General features: G+C 36.3%; 1 protein-coding gene across 1 annotated transcript in view; it reads right to left on the bottom strand.

Annotated features, from left to right (window-relative positions):
• Exn (Ephexin) overlaps positions 1–6,859 on the bottom strand; it is a 52,104-nt gene extending 45,245 nt beyond the window's left edge. Inside the window, exon 1 of the mRNA XM_090174351.1 lies at positions 6,789–6,859. The gene's annotated coding sequence lies outside the window, so the exon portion shown is untranslated. The remainder of the gene's footprint in view (positions 1–6,788) is intronic.
• Between the last annotated feature and the right edge of the window lie 750 nt (positions 6,860–7,609).

Below are 7,609 nucleotides of genomic sequence, written 5' to 3' on the forward strand. Positions count from 1 at the left end.
TTATAGGATAATTATAGGCCCATACATTTGGCTGAAGTGGGACTAATATTACGGTTGGGCTGACTTGTTATTTCTATCAACGCGTTGCTTATTAACAATTGAAAATATCAACAGGAGTGTGTTTTGTTTATCGTTTTGACCTACTGCAATACGATGGAAAAATGTATGTTTAAAATCGCGTGCGCCTGGAAATTGGTACGCGTATTTCGTTTTATTAAACGCAATCTGCTTCTAACAAACAGAATTACTCGAAATTTCCGGATTTCCGGGAACTGAATGTTAGATATATTTGAATGTATCAGACTCTTAAAATTTATCCCAATTAAATTTATTGGTAACAACACCGTTTCTGTTAGTTCCCGGTCTCCAGCGGGTTAAATATTTCCCGAGAGCAATTTTTACAATGCCCACGCATTCTTTGGTGGACTTTAGACGGAGTCGTTAGGCCTAATACAGCGTTTATTTCGTAGTCGCTATAGTCCTAGTCGTAGTTAAAGGGAATATAACCTGCAAAGCAATCTTTATGGAAGACCCCTTTAATTTTTCAAATTTCCCTGTACAGTGGCGCCAAACATTTTTAGAGCGAAAGGCAAGAGCGGCCAGAGCTGCAAGCTTTGGTGTTCCACACCAAATACCTGAGGTTATATTCCCTTTAAAAATAAAGGAGAAAATTCCGGCGATAATAATAACAAAAATCAGTTAGGCTAATAACATAAGTAACATAATAAATATCCAGGGTGTCCTATATGTTAGCAGTCCATTGCAATATTTTTGTGAAATTCTTCACGATTATTGCATTCATCTTTTATGCTCGGGCATCCATTAGAATCCAACGTTAAAATAGTTATATCAAAAGTCAAAAAGCAAAATTGCAATTGACGGCTTAAATATAGGACTAATGTAGATTAGTTTAACCATAAGTCTATAATATTGGTTAAAAAGTCATTTTGAGAATATTTTACTAAAAGTTAGTAACGGAGTTACGTCATCATAAGAAGTAAATCTCCCCCTAGCGAGGCGCTGTCAAAGACAAGGTGTGACGCGGAAGCAGTAATGCAGTCCGTCTTGTGAATAGCACTCAGTAAAACTTTTGCACGTGGAGAATAGCAAAAGTATGACAATACATGTACTTTCGTATGCTAAAGGTTTAATGAATGCTCGACTCGAGATCGACCACATAAAAGACTATTTATTGTCGCCTTTCTGGATCTTTTTTTAGTCTATGGTATTATATCGTAGGTAGATGGCGATAGGATCTCCACAGAACGACGGAAAAAAAATACATTAACTTTGACCAGTGCTACTTAGTTCCTCCGTTCCTCCCTTCTCCACTCCCAACTTGTATTTCGCTCGTAACATTAAGAAATAAGTCCGATTGACACCTTTTGGTAATTATGTCACTTTTGAGAATAGGAAGTGTCACACTTATTTAACAATATTATTCACTTATGGTTTAACTGATATCGGCAGATTTGCGAGAAAAGCTAGAATTCCTAAACAGTACTAGGGATGCACCGATATATCGGCCTATTTTTCTAATATCGGTATCGGCTTAAACGAATCCAATATTGGCCGATACCGGTATTATAAAAATATTTTTAGGACAAACTTTTAAAAATAAAAGTCATCAAAAGCTAGATCATTTCATTTTTTAGACAGGGGGTTACAATAAATAGGGAAATATAAGAAACTAAATAGGGAAATATAAGAAACTAAATAGGAAAATATAAGAAACTAAATAGGAAAATATAAGAAACTAAATAGGAAAATATAAGAAACTAAATAGGAAAATATAAGAAACTAAATAGGAAAATATAAGAAACTAAATAGGAAAATATAAGAAACTAAATAGGAAAATATAAGAAACTAAATAGGAAAATATAAGAAACTAAATAAGAAAATATAAGAAACTAAATAGGAAAATATAAGAAACTAAATAGGAAAATATAAGAAACTAAATAGGAAAATATAAGAAACTAAATAGGAAAATTTAGGAAAAATAATACGGTAATTATTGAATATCGGTATACTTTGACTCGAATCATCTAGAACATGGATAATTTTTTGAACACTGCTTTTTACATTATTGGATCACTTAGCGGATTTCCGAAGCCCGGACATTTGTTCGAAAGTGGCAGTGTTTTCGCTAGATGATCTATGACACGTGTGTAAAAAAGTTCTTTCATTTTCAAAAGACCGTGATTTATAGGAAAATAGGGGAAAATAAAGGAATTTATAGGAAGTCTGATCACCCGGTCTTTTGAATACATCGAAAATGGCGGACTTGCGTTGCACCCCCAAATGTGGAGATAGAAAATAAATATTTTGTGGCGTAGTATTGGTGGACTTCGCAATGAGTCGTTAGGCCTAATACGTGTCTTTAGCCTTGTCGTCATAGTGAGCGAATACACAGTTTTTGTTTTACTGAGAGCACAAGACAGACTGCATTACAGGCTTCGTACTCACTAGGTCAACTTGTAATACCAATTTGAAATCACTTTAAACTCCCTTTAAAACACTTATTGCTAACGAATCTACTTTTAAATCGATTTGATAATTATCTTAGTACGGTCAACCAGGTCAGGGTTATTAATGTTTTAAGAGGTTGTGTAAGGACGCTATACCATTAGTAGAAACGCGCGGTATTTTACGTTAAGTTGTCAACAGCGCCCTCTGTGGCAGTTAAACAGAAGCTCACGGAGAAGAAAATAATGATGGGAGCGATTAATTATGAAAATAATTTAATAAAATGTATTAACTTTTATAATATAAATATTTTAGGTTAATATTTATTTAAAATATGGCTATCTTTAATCAATTTAATTAACAAAAATAATAAAAACGTTTCCTAGATGGCGCTAACGGGCAATAACGATAAAAAAGGGTGAATTTATTGAAACCAAGTCTGATTGATGTGGGCCTATCCAAAAGCTTACCATGAGCCAACCTTCTAATGTTGAATAACCCTGGTTTGGGCTTTAATAGTGATTTGAATCTCAACGAAGTTACTTGTCTAATGGAATGACATAATTTTAATTTAACTGGCAACATATCAAAAATGAAGACCACAACGACAACAAAATTATCTGACTTTAGGTTTTTAATCGTTCAACTAGTTTGTCGGTGGTAGACAAAATATCGCGTTATGTAACTTATTTGAAATATTGCCTAAGCCAAACAATTTTATTTTATCGATTATTAGTTTCGATACTTACAAGGAGACTACCCGAGGTGGTTATCACCGATTTTGTTGAAATTCGAGGGTTAGGTAGACCTTATGGTAGTATGAAAATTGCCAAAGGGAAAAATTGCAATGGGCTTTAGTTTTCCCATGGCAACCGAAAATGATTTTGACCTCTCAAAACGAAAAATTATCCGTTTAAAAAAGCATGGGATTTTCGGGGTTTCACAGGGTACTTACAGTAACTTACTTACTTAAAAAATTTGAAAAAAAATATATTTTCAAAACTTACCCAAAAAGATGAATTTGACCTATTTTGGGTCAAATTCATCAAGGATTTTGAGTAAAATATTTCAATTTTGGTTAAAATTTAACAAAATTTGGGTAACCAAGAAAAAATCCAATGCTTTTTTAAATGGAGAGGTAAAAAACATTTTCGTTTGCCATAGGAAAACTAAAGCCCATTGCAACTTTTCCCTTTGCGAATTTTCATACTAGCATAAGGTCTACCTAACCCCCGAGTTTCAACAAAATCGGTGATAACCACCTCGGGTAGTCTCCTTATTAGTATCCAAAACAAAACGAAAAGTATTTTATGGAAATGAGCTAGATTTTTACTCCAACTATCAGTGTTCAAAAGTGGTAAATGTCAGGTGTCAAATAATGTGGCAAAAAGTGGTAAATACCGACATGACGAATTATACTTTTACTGGCTATTTTGCAAAAATAGTGGCAAATAAAAAATTTTAATAAAAATAAAAAAACATACCAAAGAAAAAATTTATTAGTGCTATTTTAGAAAAATATACTGGATTAGTTGCCAAATTTTGGGCTAGAAACTCAATTATAGCCCAATCTAGTTATTTCTTTTGGCTATTTTCCACGATTTTTCCTGACTTTGAATTCGTCTTTCTTTAAGGGGTTTTTTAATGGTTCTTTTGTGAAAAACTGAAACATTATCTCACATGTAAATGATGCTACATATCTGGAAGATACTATTTACAACATTTAAATGCATTTACTGATTAGTAGTCACTATATGTCACTTTTTATTTACCACTTTTTGCCACTGGCATGGACTTTATTCTAAAAAAGTTACATTTAGGTAACACTGCCAACTAAACAACACTAGGGGGCTTTCCCTCTCTTATTTAATACACTCATACTCCATTTAATACTGGCGAGGGGCACGCGACGCACGCTCGGTGGCACGTGTTAATTGTAACGTGCTACCGAGCATGCGTCACGCGCTTTATTTAATAGAAGCGGGAGAGTCCACTAGTGTTGTGTAGCGCCATCTACATCGTAGTAGGAGAAGAAATCGTCCTTAGTGTGGAACCAAGGGGAAAATTAGTTGTAGCCAGTGGTGTAGCTGATAACTCAGAGCCCCCCCCCCGCAAAAATCTCTATGAGGCCCCCCTTTTTAATTTTTTTATGGTTAGCGGGGCCCCTCTCCGAAGCTCGAGGGTTGTAGCGCGTTTAGGCAGACGAATATTTATTTGGAATACGTAGGGAGACATCAGAGTAGTAGTATTAATTTAGAAATTTTTCACACGGATGTCTCACCACTAGATGGCGTCAGATGTTATAGAACTGTGGCGAATCAAAAATTTTAATTGTAGCTCTTGAAGGTAGAGAGCACGCGCTGAAGTCGCGAGACCTTTCAGAATTTGAAACCCGCGTGCCAATAAAGTATTAAAAAGCTTAAGCTCGTGACGCAGATAAAAACATTTTATACTTTTAATTTTTTATTGTTTTATTTTTTTGTAAACACATATAATAACACGTTCTTTCTAAGCCTATAATTGATTTTCATTAGCCATTACATGTATGTTATTATTTAAATAAATTTAGCAGGCTTTTAACGGTATGTACTAAGCCACTTTTCCAGTGGTAATAATCGAGTTTCAATAATATCTGACACATGCGCAGTTAGACGCAAAAGTAGACGGGGACGGTTTTTTGACGTCATACCCATGACGTCAGCTTCGGTTTCCCTTTGTTGTGACAAGTACCATCCTAATAGTGATGGTTAAAGTCGATAGACGGCAGTGCGGTTATTGAAACTATCTTATTAATTATTCATTAACTTATCAAATGTTTGAGCTATTCTATGCTTAAAAATCTTTGAAATATCATCACTATCCTTTAAAAACCGTAGGCGAAAACCAAGCACGTATATAAGGGGGGGGGGTTTAGGGGGTTTAAACTCCCCCTCCCCCTTAGGACTCGATTCCTTTCTTACGACAGAAGCGCAACATTAAATGTATTAAAAAACTTCGTTTGATACACGTGCGGAAATGTCATTGTCAGTCGTCCCGAGACTAGCCAGTACTTTAAATATGCGTTATAGCTAACGAAAAATTTCGCGTTCGCGATTTAATCTGGGTGTGTTATAACCCGTCCCACCCCTCCCCCCCCCCTTCGACTTTCTATATCTACGTGCTTGGCGAAAACTAGCTAGTTTTGGAGTAATTTTTTAGGAAATAGCGAGCAACTTCAAAATACAGTTTGGCTGTTATACTATGGAAGAAGTTGGTAGTTTGGGGTAAAAGGTGTACTCTTTTCGTCCCAAAGTGAGCGAATAATATTAAGCCTTTTTTAAAAACGTCAAATCAACGCCACGTGATCCGAACTTCGTTAAGATTCCGCTTGGTGCGCTGCCGTATGGCTCTCGATATCCTTGTGAAACATTTCTTAGTCTATAGAGTAGTATCGGCTCCCCGACTTCTACTGTATTAGGGTCTACGGGATAATAACGTAGCCGATACTACTCTATGAACCAACAATCAAGGTGATAAAATTATCTTAGAAAGCGACATGTAAGGCACAGAAATGTTGAAATTAGACTAAATTTCCACACCGTTCCCCGCAAAATAGTGAAATTCCGTACCCCATTATGTTTTAGGTCTCTATACGAAATCAATTTATACGCTTTAATTCATAATAGTTGGCGGTCAGAATAAAATTGAATCAAATGAAAATATTCAATCCCACGTAATGTAACATATTAACAAAAAATATCACAGAAGTTGTCGATTTCAATGAAATCCAAAAATTAAATCACGAAAACCAAACTGAAAATTTCAAATCAGCTTAACTCCACGAAATGAGCAACCATAAGTAACATAACAATAAATAGCTTCACAATAAACACATAAGTTCTTCGCAGTTAAGTTAATATAGAAATAGCGCCACCCTTTGGCTACGGGAATGTAGCCTGGTAGTAAGATCATGCTACTCATACGTTCTAGGTAACCTAGGTACGTTCTTGGTGAAACTGATTATACCAAAGAAAATAGAGAAAGGAATAGAAATTTCATCTCGATATGATAATGATATTGTTATTATGACGTAAGCCTCGTCTCTTTTAATATTTAGCCGGAAAATCATTACGCAAAACCAAAGTTTCCGAACATCGAGATTGTGTTCACACAAACGCCAAAGCTACCGTTTAAATTCGTAAATATCTATTGATAAATTATCGACTTCAATCCTTATAAATACATATCGACCCGGGTGGCCAATACCGGTATCGTTAACGCTAACGATGTGACAAGTCGCATTGATTAAGCAGAAAACACTTCTATCAAAAATTAATACTTACAAACATGTTGTTCTGTCAAATATCCATTCCGTAAGGTTAGCGACAACAAAAAATTGACAACCAAAACTGACGAAACACTGTAAAATGCACAATACACCGAACGCCTTCTGTCAATGTTTTGAAGATTCCGCAAATTTAATTTAGCAAACGCGAAACTTAGAAATTATATATTTCTGCTTCAAATGATACCATCTAGTTCGGGGAAATTATATTAAATGAAACGCAAGCGCTTTACTCGCAAAAAAGCTTCTGGGAACACGCTCACGTACGAAGCAACCATTCGGCTCAAAATCCCGTTTCTCTCTGTCTTTCTCGTTGCTCTCCGCGAATTACAAAAGGGAGTGTCGGGGAGGAGGAACTCGGATTTCCCCCGAGCGACCATTAGGCCTAGGCCTAGTCGATATTCCCGCCTCGCGAAAACGCGTCTCTCCAAGGTGAAAGCCCCGCGTCAGACCCGAAAGACGATCGAGTAACGCTGCTACGTTAACTTGACCCTCTCCAGAACGAAACGCGGTCGTGTCGCCGTTATTTCCTGAGTCATCAACCAAGTAGCGTCTGATTCTACGAGCGTTTCTTCCCCTTCGCGCTTCCGCTATAAATAGCGCTTTAGGAGGGGGGACTTTGGGTATAAAAGTCGACGTACTTCGGTGCCTATGGCATCAGCAAAAAAAAAGAAATCGATTTCGTCTGGTTCGAGCAGACCTCTTTCAAATCCAGAAGTCCTACTTTCACTACTGATTCTTTTAGGATGCTATCGTGCGAGGAAACTAGCCCTTGGCCATATATAATAATCCCCATCCTACACCCACTGCGCTTCAATA

Source organism: Leiobunum rupestre, chromosome 1 (assembly GCF_980474605.1).
Source record: "Leiobunum rupestre chromosome 1, qqLeiRupe1.1.hap1, whole genome shotgun sequence".
Lineage (NCBI taxonomy): Eukaryota > Metazoa > Arthropoda > Arachnida > Opiliones > Sclerosomatidae > Leiobunum > Leiobunum rupestre.